This window comes from Thalassophryne amazonica, chromosome 13, assembly GCF_902500255.1.
Source record: "Thalassophryne amazonica chromosome 13, fThaAma1.1, whole genome shotgun sequence".
In the NCBI taxonomy this organism is placed as follows: Eukaryota; Metazoa; Chordata; class Actinopteri; order Batrachoidiformes; family Batrachoididae; genus Thalassophryne; species Thalassophryne amazonica.
The window spans coordinates 29,256,348-29,270,242 of record NC_047115.1 but is presented as its reverse complement, the minus strand read 5'-3'; the positions used below and the strand labels follow the sequence as shown (position 1 = coordinate 29,270,242).

The window sequence follows — 13,895 nt, the reverse complement described above, 5'->3', positions numbered from 1 at the left end:
GTACGCACAAAAATATCCAGCTACAGATGACTGGAAATGACGTAGCAACACGCAGGGATAGTTTATTTGGTTCCCTGTGAAATGGAATAAACATGAAATGGGGGAAAAAGGTAATTGGAGCGTGTATGTGTGAGCCCATAAACGCTCTGTGCTCAGAGCAGCACACACACACACACTGAAGTAAAAAAAAGAGGTGCACCACAGCCAACTTTACAGATGTGTTTATTGACAAATACTGAACCCAGAGAGACAATCAGGGGCTGGTTAAGATGCTCTGCAGCTCAAGTTTCATCATCAAGAAAAAAACCCATTAATAATAATAACAAAAATCATTTGAATGCGCACATGCCCAAATGTGGCTAGACTAGTTTTCATTCAGAACAATTACACAAATAAACTGTATAACCACCATGCCAGCCTGCCTGTTCCCAACCCAATGCATTTGCGCATCATATATGATTTGAACACTGATGGAATGAAAATGTTTCCTAGTTACAAAAACAAATTCATCATGTGATGGCGCCTTTATAGCAATATGTGTGAAGCTAATAGCATTAGGGAAACCAGCTCTCACTGCAAATTACTCTTTAATGTTGGAATGTGATGTACTTGGATAACATTCTGATGATTGTGTTCCACACAGCTGGCATGGCTCAGCTCAAGGTTGACAGACACACTCCTGACCGATTGGCCAGCTCCTGCTGGAATGCCCCTGTTGCCAGGAAGCCCAGCGTGGTCTGCACCTGTGTGGGCACAGACAACCCCTGGCTCCTCGCTGTATTGTGCTATGGGCCGGCCAGAATTCTGCGATCAACTCCAGTAACACTGGCCTTGGTAATTGAAATTGGCTTATAATAAAGTAAAACCTTACGTTCCCTCAAAAGTAAATCTTCGCGTTCACGTTGGATTGCCCATTTTGCAAGGTCCTCTAACACCGCTGACACTGTGATTGTTAGTGCCATTTTCCTCATCACTTTTCACATGCTTTTATGTCCACCCATATAATTACAAACACGTGGGTAAGTTAATTGTTCATAAGTGTGTCTCTGATGTGCACATCACTCTGATGACTTTTTGTTTTCGCACTATTAATAGTTTCCCTGCATCACCTCTAAGTATGCCAGACATGCACTTGGAGTGGCACATCACACATTTCCACAGTCATTTCACATTTGATACATCTGAACGTTAACCTGGAGAAGGATGTACGCCACGTTTTTGTGTGTACACAGCTTTTGTACATGACGCCTCTGGTGTTCCCTGTCATAGACTGGATTTCTGCACACTACTTTTGCATTCCGTCTGCAGTCAATTGCATATGTGACACATGTACAGGTCTGCAGCAGTGCCTTTCAGTTGTAGCACTATGTACCACTGCACAGCAGATAGGGAGCAGGTCTATTCTGGACGGATGTCGGAGCTGAACATAACTGAATGGCAAATCAGATCATCCGTAATCACGTTGTCATGCCCTGTCATTATGAATATTAACAGCGGAGCGCACTTATCCATTGTAGATGTATTTCAAAAATGACAGCTACAGTAGCTGGGACACAACACATCACAGACTCAAACTGGTGGTCAAATGCAGCTTCTTTATTGGACAGACAGTCAAACATTATACAACTCTTTTCCTGCTTCTAATCCCAGCCACAATCTCTTTCTTTTAAACCAAAAATCATCCGTGTCTCTTTTTTTTAGGTCTGCACACACTCCCTCAAGCATTCATTGTCACATGTAAATCCCCCCGTGTCTCTCTCTCTCTCTCTCTCTCTTTTGATTTCCCACACACTTTAACAAACACGTGTGTCAGATGGACCAAAAACACAACAATGTGGAAATCTGTTTTCATGCTGTGTTTACATGTGTTGTGCGCGGCAGGCGGTAAACCAGATGTTTCGCTGTTTTTGGTTACTTACGGAGACTAAGATGAGGTTGATCACGTGCATTCCTAAGGCATGTCAGCTACCACATTCTGGCCACGTGTCTGTGGGTGTGATCTAACATGATGATGCCTCAGTGTTGAGGATACCAGTGACTGGAGAAGTTCACAGGGACACTTGTGTTACACCTGGCTACAACAGATACATGGTTACTTTTGAGGTTACGTTTGAGAATGGACCGGTTGTCTGCCTGTGTGGCTGTTATACAGCACCCAATAATGTTCTGTGGGGTGATAGATGAGGTGAGTTTCTACACCTGTGCATGCTCCCAGATGAGGCATAAACTGGAGGTCTCACAGACAAGTCTAAAACTGAAGACACTAATTGTTGAAGCTTTGTAGGTGGAATTCTTTCCCATTCTTGCTTGATGTACGACTTCAGCTGTTCAACAGTCCGGGGTCTCTGTTGTCATATTTTGAGCTTCATAATGCGCCACACATTTTCAGTGGGCAACAGGTCTGGACTGCAGGCAGGCCAGTCTAGTACCTGCACTCTTTTACTACGAAGCCACGCTGTTGTAACATGTGCAGAATGTGGCTTGGCATTGTCTTGCTGAAATACAGTAAGCAGGGACGTCCCTCAAAAAGACGTTGCTTGGATGGCAGCATGTGTTGCTCCAGAACCTGGATGTACCTTTCAGCATTGATGGTGCCATCACAGATGTGTAAGCTGCCCATGTCGTGGGCACTAACACACCCCCATACCATCACAGATACTGGCTTTTGAACTTTGTGCTGGTAACAATCTGGATGGTCTTTTTCCTCTTTTGTCCAGAGGACACGATGTCCATGATTTCCAAAAACAATTTGAAATGTGGACTCTTGAGACCACAGCACACTTTTCCACTTTGTGTCTGTTCATTTCAAATGAGCTTGGGCCCAGAGAAGGCGGTGGCGTTTCTGGATGTTGTTGATGTATGGCTTTCGCTTTGCATGGTAGAGTTTTAACTTGCACTTGTAGATGTAGCGACAAACTGTGTTACCTGACAATGGTTTTCTGAAGTGTTCCTGAGCTCACGTGGTAAAATTCTTTACACAATGATGTTGGTTTTTAATGCAGTGCCGCCTGAGGGATTGAAGGTCACAGGCATTCAATGTTGGTTTTCAGCCTTGCCGCTTACGTGTAGAAGGTTCTCCAGATTCTCTGAATCTTCTGATTATATTATGGACTGTAGATGATGGAATGCCTAAATTCTTTGCAATTGAACATTGAGAAACATTGTTCTTAAACTGTTGGACTATTTTTTCATGCAGTTGCTCACAAAGTGGTGATCCTCACCCCATCTTTGCTTGTGAATGGCTGAGCCTTTTGGGGATGCTCCTTTTATACCCAATCATGACACTCACCTGTTTCCAATTAGGTGTTCTTTAAGCATTCATCAACTTTCCCAGTCTTTTGTTGCCCTGTCCCAAGTGTGTTGCGGGCATCCATTTCAAAATGACCAAATATTTGCACAAAAACAACAAAGTTTATCAGTTTGAACATTAAATATCTTGTCTTTGTGGTGTATTCAATTGAATATAGGTTGAAGAGGATTTGCAAATCATTGTGTTCTGTTTTTATTTACATTTTACAACTTTTTACATTACAACATTTTACAATTCCCAACTTCATTGGAATTGGGGTTGTATATATTAAAAGCCAAGTGGCCTCTGTGAACGTGTGTACAGCTTCATTCATGGACAAACAGGGGAGAGCTGGCGTTTGCTGTTTGGTATGCTTATATGTTTTGGGTCAAGGTTGAATGCTGCCAAAATGGAAAGTTGATAGGACTAACATTTTTGGAGAAATTAGGGATATGAATTAACAAAGTGAACAATGGAGGTTAATATCACCATTAATCAGTCCCTGATAACCACACAAGCTCTGAACAAATATCTCAACCTTGCTAGTTGTAAAACACGACCTTCTCATTTTAATTTCCTGCACTTTCACTTACAATCATTATAGAAACTTTGCATAATTTATTGCCACCCTTCAAAACTGTCAGCTACCTATTTTACCTATTACCTAGGGGAGGTGATGGTCTAGTAGTTAAGCATTGGGCTTGAGCCCAGACGATCCTCTGTTCAAATCCTGGCCTGGAAAATCCACTAAGAGCCCTTGGGCAAGATCCTTAATCACCAAGGTGCTCCCGGTGTGTAGTGAGTACCTTGTATGGCAGCAGCCTCACACTGAGGTGAATGTGAGGCATTATTGTAAAGCGCTTTGAGCGTCTGATGCAGATGGAAAAACGCTATATAAATGCAGTCTATTTCCCTACACTCCCCAATTTAAAGCCCTTGTATCCCCACTGCAACATGCTGGTACCAGTGTCATTTTCCTCCAGCTTACCTCTGGTTTAATGGTAAAGAGTCGTGGAGTCAAGTACAGTTAAATATAATGTTGAAGTTGCATATTGTAACACGCAACTTCTATTGTCTTGAATTACATGCTACAGGTGTTCATCACTGTGTTTCTCCCTATCAAGACTCACGCCACTAAACCATGACCCGATGATTCAGAGAGAAACCTAAGAAATTTCAGATGAAGAGAAAATCAATATCCTCCATTTCCCAGTGAGGTTTTCTCTCTCTGCCTCTCGTTGTTGTTCTCTGACTCTCTCTTGTGATTTCATTTCTCTCGCATCTCAGATTCTCATTTACACCGATGCCCTATTAGCTCCTTGCCTTCTGCCTTTCAGCTTATGTGCACGCTTTTCTCTTTTTCTGTGTTCCATCCGCCCTCCCAACACTCCCACCTTTCATAAACAACATGTCAGATGTATGAAAGTGGCAGGGGTGCTGGAGACATCCAATTAAAAGCACAATGCTTTATTATTTCACAGCCCCCCCCCCCCCCCCCCCCCCGCCAGTTCCACAAGCCCTTCAGATTATGTAACAGCTCAGTGTCAACAACGCCGGCCTGTGGAGGACAAGTTAAGGAGGTCTTTGCCAGTGATGCAGCTCAGCATCGCTGGACTTTCCCCAGCTTGCGTACTCTACCCATCCTCCTCCTCCTCCTCCTCCTTCGTCCCGTTGCCATATCCACCCACCAGCCCACCCTCTCCCTACCTTCGTCTCTTTCTCTCATCCTCTCTCTCTTTTATATATACACACACACACACACACACACACACACACACACGCTACATTCAATCACAAATGCACAGGGATTGCAGCAACAGCAGCAGCAGCAGCAACACCACGGCGAGATGGAGAGCTCCGCCGCATGTGTGAGCGTCTATTCCCGGTGAGTGCGGGGACAAGAGCAAATGAGTGTCAGTGATACCTGAATGAGGTGTAAAAGAGAGAGGAGTCAAAGGCTGGAGGAGGAGGAGTGGTGGGGTTGGGGTGTGTGTGTGTCAGCGAGAATCAGATGAGGTTATGAGGCAGTGTCTGTCTGCTTTTTTTAACCCCCCCTTTATCTCTCATTCTATCTCCCGAATTCCTTGCCGGATGTGCCACAACTACTCCAGCTGTCACTGCGCCGGCCGCCTCGCTCTCGGTCCCCTGGCAGCCCGCGAGAGCTGCTCCTGTGGCTGGATGGCACCCCGGCACCCGCTGAATACATGGAGGGATCTGCGCTTTCTTGTCCTTTGCACCTCTAATCTGGTTCTCGAGGTAAGAGTTACACTTCCTCGAAGAGGTGCACCTGCATGATGCATGATCTCTCTCTTTTTTAAAGAAATGCCAACTGAATGAAAATGCGGCATCAGCATGACTGAATTATTGTCAGTGTTAAAGTCTGCTGTTGGTGTGTACAGCCTGCGTGCTTACAGAGAGATTAGGGAGGATGCATTTCTGAAAGACGCAGAGCAGATTTAATAACTAATCTGGAAAGGTGTCAAGGTTTTTTCTGGGGGAGGAACACTGTAATGATGAGTTGAATGATGCACCGTGTTTTGATTAATGTAGTCATATATCTCCTCAGCATTGCACAGCCATGCAGAATATAGCCAATGAGCAAGAGTGCTATACTTCTGAATATATGCAATCGGAAGAATATCGATGATCCATCACTGAATATTGTAGTTATAAGAGGAAAGAGTGGCGCAGATGCGTTTCTTGAGTGATGTGCTCCTGATGAGAAATGGGCAATCAGACTTATCATGATAATGACTTGTGTGATCTGGAATCTCTAGAGTACTGCATCACGTACAGAGCTGCACATATATTACTCTGTCTTTACCCCCACCTCCACCACCACCACCAACCATCTCTCTCTCTCATCAGTTCCTACGTCATTCCTGACTACGTACGTACTTAAATATACAAGGGATAAGACAGAGAACAGCTTTACAGTGTCAAACATGCAGCGACCGTCTCTCTCAGCATCTTCATTTGCTTGTTAAATCATCTTGCACATCACTCGCCACTTAATCACTAGTTTGACCCGCGTCCACACAGCCCAGCCTCCTATTAATCAATTAACTCATCAGGATGATGCATTATAGATGTAAGTGGCTCATCTAAACTGTTAGTGCGAGAGACTGTCTATTTCAGGAGGTCCCCCCCCCCCACACACCACACCCTTCTTTCTTGTCTTTTAAGGCTCATACCAGTAGAACATTTTTCCAAAAAAAAAAAAAAAAGGAGCAGAGAAGAAGTGAAATGCCCTTCTGCATGCCTCCCCTCCAAACTTACTTTCCCTGTGGATCCATTTCACAGCCTGAGCTCTCGCCAGAGATAGAAGGATGGAGCCTTTAAAACCTGCTATTCTCCAATAACAGAAAGTGCTGCTCAGTGATAAATTTTAAAGGCAAAAGTCATAAAGCAAACTTTCACAGGTGTAGCCTATAGCCGGCTAAATTCATATAACTGAATGTCAGGTGGACTTGAGGCGTGTTTGTGTGTGTGCATGGATAATGGGACAAAGCACAAAACAATGTTTTTATGAGGGAGAAGTCAGTTTAAAACAGGTATATTTTCAGCATGCTGTTCTGGTCTGGAGCACATGCTGGGTGTCACGCATTACCACATCCCCAGACTGCAGAAATACCTTGCATTCTGGATACAACCACCCAGCAGACAACTGATCCATCCATCATCCACCTCTTGAAGGTGCAAGGTGTCTGCCAAAGGGAGGTGACATGTGGGCATTCCCTTGGCCTTCTTACGACACTGGTGCCCTCAACCCTGAGGCGCATGCATGCTGGATCATGCAGAAAGGTGTCAGCTGTGCAAAGTGTTGAAGCTTATGTTGCCTCACAATGCATATCAGAGTCTTCATCTCACTCTCCCTAAGTAACTGTTCTTTTGACACAAACTCATTCCAGAAGTACATAATAATCCTCAAAAAATACCTCATAAAAAAGTCATCACCTAAGATCACTGGCTAGCATTCAAGTCTCACAAGCATGCAATAAGACAGGAAGTACCACCACCCAAAAGACTTGCAGCTGTCCTTCTGTCCAGCAATCTCATGACTCCATAAGCTCTTCCCAGATAACTCTCGATTTCAAAGGCCCAGGGCGCAGATAAGTGAATGTCTCTTTCACCACATACAGATACATACTCATGGCTGAATGTGGGAAGCAATTGATAGCATAGATCTTAGTCCTGATCCAGGATAATCACAAACCCAGATACACTAATTCCTCACTCAGCTTCTCAGCTACTGCAGTCAGGGTATCCAAGACCATAGCACTGTCCAAAAAGTCAATATCAGTGCACCTTTCCTTGCCAAGAAAGACACATGAGCCACTGGTTTCTGTAACCCTACCCAACATCCAGTGTACGCAAGCATTGAACAGTGTAGAAGACAGAAGACATCCCTGAGGAACACCAGTCAAAAGTTAGGGATTTTGTCTACACTACACACAGCAATCACAATACTTGTGTATAGGCTGGCTGTGATGCCCCTATATAGCCCCTAAGGCCTGTGTGTTGATAGTCTCTGGATTGTATCTCCAGATTCTGTAGCATCAAACAAAAGAGTCTACAACTCACCTTGAACAGAACCCAGGGGGAGTTGTCCCCAGGTCCACATATTGACAGGCCAGCTCCTAAACCATGCAATGGCCTGCTCTACAAAGCGACCTGCTGTAAACAAGCAGGGCCAACATTCAGTTTTTCATACACTGAGAATTTGCAGAGCTACGATGCCATTGATAGTTAACTTCTTGGGTGTGAATTCAGACTGTTCTGGTCACTAAGCAGCAAGTAACTAGGTCTGAATCCTGTTACCCCTCAGGGAACCATAGACTCACTGGCAAGTCCAAATTAATGGTGTTTTATTTTTCCTGGATCCCCCAGGGTTAAGCGTAATCCTTGCAAGCACCTCCCCGGTAGTGTAACACCCCGGGGCAGTTACTGAAATCCAAATAATCACCATTTCTGTTACAGTGTTGGACCTAGAAGCTACCATGCAGTGAACTATCCCTCATCACTGCAGAAGTTGCCACCCTCAAACACAAGAACCTGTGGGTTCATATTCTACAGAGATGAGACTCTAAACAGCCCCCCATGCACCCACCCCCCACATCCAAAAGCAGAATTGCTTCCACAGAGGTCGAAAACAAACAGTTCTTCATTTTCAGTGTTTTATGATTGCTGAACTCACCATCCTGCCACCAAACCCCAGGGAGGTCCACCTAACAGTCCCTGGATGCACAGGACATACAGCATATACATATATGACAGATGTCTTAAAATTTGTCAAGTTTCTAAAAGATAAACACTTTTCATGACTGTTGTTTGAAATGGAAAGTTAACAGCTGTCTAAAATAAACCTTGTATGTATATCTGATGAAGCACAGACCGGCTAAGTGGGTGTGTCTCACAGAAAAAGGAGGTATTCACACGCTGATTTCAGAGATTTAAGTCATACCTCCAAAATGGGCAGTTGTAGGTATAAGTTTAGCTTCCAGCAGAAAATTATATATGCAGCAGGTAAAATAAGTATTGAACACATCACCATTTTCTCAGTAAATATATTTCTAAAGGTGCTATTGGCATGAAATTTTCACCAGATGTCAGTAACAAGTAATCCACACATTCAAAGAAACCAAAACAAATAGGTACAGAAATTAAGTTACATGTAATAACATGGAATGACACAGAGAAAAAGTATTGAACACACTTACTGAAATTTATTTAATACTTTGTCCAAAAGCCTTTGTTGGTGATGACAGCTTCAAGACACCTTTATGGAGAAACTAGTTGCATCTATTGCTCGCGTGTGATTTTGGCCCATTCTTCCATACAAACAGTCTTCAAATCTTGAAGGTTCTGTGGACCTCTTCTATGAACTTTGATCTTTAGTTCTTTCGATAGATTTTCTATGACATTCAAATCAGGTGATTGGCTGGGCCATTCAAGCAGCTTTATTTTCATTCTCTGAAATCAGTTGAGAGTTTCCTTGACTGTGTGTTTGGGATCACTATCTTGCTCAATCATCCTCCCTCATTTCATCTTAATCATCCTGGTAGTTTTTTTTTTTTTAAATCAAGAATGTCTCTGTACATTTTTCCATTCATCCTTCCTTCAATTATATGAAGTTTGCCAGTGTCTGTGCAGTCTGAGGTCAAGAGTGCTCTGGAGCAGGTTTTCATCCAAGATGTCTCTGTACATTGCTGTATTCATCTTTCCCTCAATCCTGACCAGTCTCCTACTTTCTGTCACTCAAAAACATCCCCACTCCATGATGTTCCCACCTCCAAACTTCACTGTTGGCATGGTGTTTTTGGGATGATGTGCATTGCAATTTGACCTCCAATCATGATCTGTATTATAATCACTAAGGGCACTTGGGCAATGTCCTTAATCTCCTAGTTCCATCAGAGTCCACGGAACATAGGTGTAGTGGCAGTGCATTCCACAGTTTGGGTGCCACGACCTCAAATGCACAGTTTCCTTTGGTCTTCATCCTTGATCTTGGTACAACCAAGGTTCTGGTCCAAGGACCTCAGAGACCTGCTTGTCACATATCTTGTCAGGTGTGCAATTTTTTTATTGTGGAATTTCACATTACTACACAATTTATGGACATCTGTGGTTTGATTTCTTTGTATGTGTGGATTACTTGGGTTGTTACCAACATCATGTCAAAAAGCATGTTCAATACTTATTTTACCCACTGTGTGTATATATATATATATATATATATATATATATATATATATATATATATATATATATATATATATATTCCAAATTTGCATTTGAGTCATATCAGAAGGGTAATTGTTATAATTTGCAGACACTAGAACATATGGGCTTCTTGGGGCATCATTACTATTTTGGAATCTGTGTAAACAAGCATCGGGCATTCATTATGCATATCGTTTGCTTTCACCGAGCTGCAAGCTGTGCATTTATGAAGTGTGCTGTTGATGATCTGTGTGAATTAAATTAACTTGTGTATTTAAAGACAATGAGTTTATATACTTTTTGCACTTGCACGGCAAGTGTGTTGGTTGTCTTCACTGTGTTATGAAAGACAACAACACTGACACACTGCTGATCTGGGTAAAAAAAAAGAAAAAAGAAACTTGTTTCTTATTCTCAGCCACGTGTGAGTTAATGTACTTTTAAAAAATGCATTGTGTCTCTGTGTTGAACTCAGGAGCAGGGCTGACTGGCTGCTTGCTACTCTGGCACTGTGCATATGAAATAAAGCATGTGCACTGATTTGGTGAATCTGGTTTAATTAACACTGATCAATCAACACACACCTTTATTGGGCTGATTCCAATCGAGTTATCTCTAGATTTTATCATAAACATTAACAGACACTAGGCCACAAACATTGACAGTCTCGTATTACTACATCCATACCATTAACTTCGTGACTCCACAAATAATGTGGCCAACATGTACCTCCCGGGACTGCAGTAGTGACCTGTAAATTTTAACATCAAATTTGCATTTTCCTTTCAGAGCATTGTTGTTGCCACCTTATTCAATATTGGACATATGTGTTGCACACCTAATTGTGGGTATATGACATTAGCATAGGCAAATAAAAAAGTTATTGCTAATTCTATCTCATGCATACAGTATGTGTGAAATTACCACAGGTACACTGCATCCAGGAAGCATTTGCAGCGCTTCCCTTTTTCCACATTTTGTGCCTTATTCAAAATGGAGTAAGTTCTTTTTTTTTATCAAAATTCCACTAACACCCCATAATGACACCATGGAAAAAAAAAAAGATTTTTTAAAGAAGGACATTTTTTGAAAATGTATAAAAAAAATAAAGAAAGAACTCACCCTTTATTCACACCCTTTGCTCAGTACTTAGTTGATGCACCTTTAGCAGCAGTTACAGGCTCAAATCTTCTTGAATATGATGCTCATACACATACAATCAGCAGAAATGAGATTCCTCTGTCGGGTATCTGGGTTTACACTCCTGGACAGAGTGAGAAGCTTGTCTATCCCAGAGGAACTCAGAACAGAGCCGCTTCGCTGGTTCTTCACATCGAAAGGAGTCAGCTGAGGTGGTTTGGGGATATGTTGAGGATGGCCCATGATCATCTCTCTAGAGAGATCTTCCAGGCATGTCCAACTAGGAGGAGGCCCCAGGGAAGACAGAGGACACTTCAGAGGGAATATATTTCCAAGCCTGCTTAGGAATGTTTTGGGATCACCAGGAAGAGTTACAGGACTTGACCGAGGATCAGGAACTGTGGGATGAGCTGCTTGGTATGCTATCACCACAACTTGGTTTCAGATAAAGGGCAGAAAATGAATGAGTTAATATCCAGTGCATCTGGAAAGTTGTCACAGCACTTCACCTTTTCCACATTTTGTTATGTTACATCCAAATTCCAAAATTGAGTAAATTTTGTAAACTCCCCTTTGCAGCACCTCTCAAACTCCATCAGGTTGGATGGGGAGTGTCAGTACAGTCTGAGGTCAAGTGTACTCTGGAGCAGGTTTTCATAGAGGATATTCTCTGTACATTGCTGCATTCATCTTTCCCTCAATCCTGACTAGTCTCCCAGTTCCTGATGCTGAAAAACATCCCCACAGCATGATGTTGCCACCACCATGTTTCACTGTGGGTTTGGTATTGGCTAGGTGATGAGCAGTTCCTGGTTTCCTGCAAACATGATGCCTGGCATTCACACCAAGGAGTTCAATCTTTGATTCATCAGACCAGAGAATTTAGTTTCTCATGGACTGAGAGTCCTTCAGGTGCCTTTTGGCAAACTCCAGGTGGGCTGCCATGTGCCTTTTACTAAGGAGTGGATTCCATCTGGTCACTCTACCACCCAGGGCTGACTGGTGGATTGCTGAAGACATAGTTGTCCTTCTGGAAGGTTCTCCTCTCTCCACAGAGGAATACTGGAGCTGTGACAGAGTGACCATCGGGTTCTCGGTCACCTCCCTGATTAATGTCCTTCTCCCCCGATTGCTCAGTTTAGACAGGTGGACAACTCTAGGAAGAGTCCTGGTGGATCCAAAATTCTACCATTTACAGATGATGGAGGGCACTGTGCTCACTGGGACCTTCAAAGCAGTAGAAATGGTTCTGTATCCCTCCCCAAATTTTTGCCTTGAGACAATCTTGTCTCAGATGTCTACAGACAATACCTTTGACTTCATGCTTGGTTTGTTCTCTGACATACACTGTCAACTTTGGGACCTTATATGTAAACAGGTGTGTGTCTTTCCAAATCATGTTTAATCAACTGAATTTACCCCAAGTGGACTCCAGTTAAGCTGTAGAAACATCTCAAGGATGAGCAGTGGAAACAGGATGCACCTGAGCTCAATTTTGAAGTTCATGGCAAAGTCTGTGAATTCTTAAGTACATATGATTTCTTAGCTTTTTTTTTTAACACATTTGCAAAAATCTAAAAAAAAAAACAACCTTTTTTTGCATTGTCATTATGGGGTATTGTGTGTAGAATTTTGAGGGATTTTTTTTATTCATTTTGGAATAAGGCTGGAACATCAAAAAAATGTGGAAAAAGTGCAACGCTGTGAATACTTTCTGGATGCACCGTATGTAGTAGGCACTTGGAATATAAAATAAAATGCATATTTTTACATTTACTTCACATTCTGTTATGCACCACTAATCAAGTCACTATCAAGTCGTCAAGTAAACCCAACAAGAAAAAAAAAGTACTTCTGGAGCCACCACTGGCTGTTGCTGGAAGTAGCACTCATTTAAGCAATAAGAATGAGTTACTGCAACACAGTGCATGTCAGAGCATATCTGATTCATCAGCAGTCACATGACATGCACAACCTGCATACAGATGTAGCTACTGAACAGTAATATGCAGCCTTTTACATTGTGCTGACAATGCTCTTGTTGGTGCACAAATGTATGCAAATAATAAGAAGCTATTGCTCATGCAAATCCAATTTCTTGCGCAATAATCATATTCAAAAATGGCGATGAGGAGCAATGCATTAATTTGTGTTACATTAAAGAGAAGACCATTTACCTCACAATAAAACCTAGAATCTCATATTGATGATGTGTTCAGAATCTGCTGATGGTGCAGTAGAAGCCACTGTAAGACATGACACAGGAAAACAGCATTACTGCATGAGTGGGAGTGGTGACATGACAATGTTTGATGTAAATATTACACAGTGCACTTCAGCGATTATTGCGGGTGGCATTCTCGTGTGCTGATGTGAGGCTGAAAGTGATCTGAGCAAAGTCATCTCTCTGCTTTGCAACCTGGCACAAATCATGAGTCAGCAATGCTGCAAACTGCTACTGTGTAGACCGTTCGCTCCGTTTTCAAACAGCCGCCTATCAGCGTGGCTCATAACAAATCAATCATACTGTTGTAGTTAAATGCAGATTTTTTTGTTTTGTTTTTTGCTTTTTTGCATGAAGAACTGAAGGGCAATTGGAACTGATAACGTGGTATTCCTGGGTACATAAGGAGATTTCAGAGGATTACTTTTGCAATTTTAGAGTCAATGCATTATTCATAATCCTTTTGGATAGCTGAGGCCAAATCAGGGAAGGACCTCGGGTCATTAATAGAGATGT

The 13,895-nt window shown here is 42.5% G+C and overlaps 1 protein-coding gene across 1 annotated transcript in view; it reads left to right on the top strand.

The window, feature by feature from the left end:
- The first annotated feature begins 4,791 nt into the window (after positions 1 to 4,791).
- The window catches only part of LOC117523584 (inhibitory synaptic factor 2A-like), an 86,375-nt gene continuing 77,271 nt past the window's right edge, over positions 4,792 to 13,895 (top strand). Inside the window, 2 exon segments of the mRNA XM_034185145.1 lie at positions 4,792 to 5,174; positions 5,401 to 5,545. The gene's annotated coding sequence lies outside the window, so the exon portion shown is untranslated.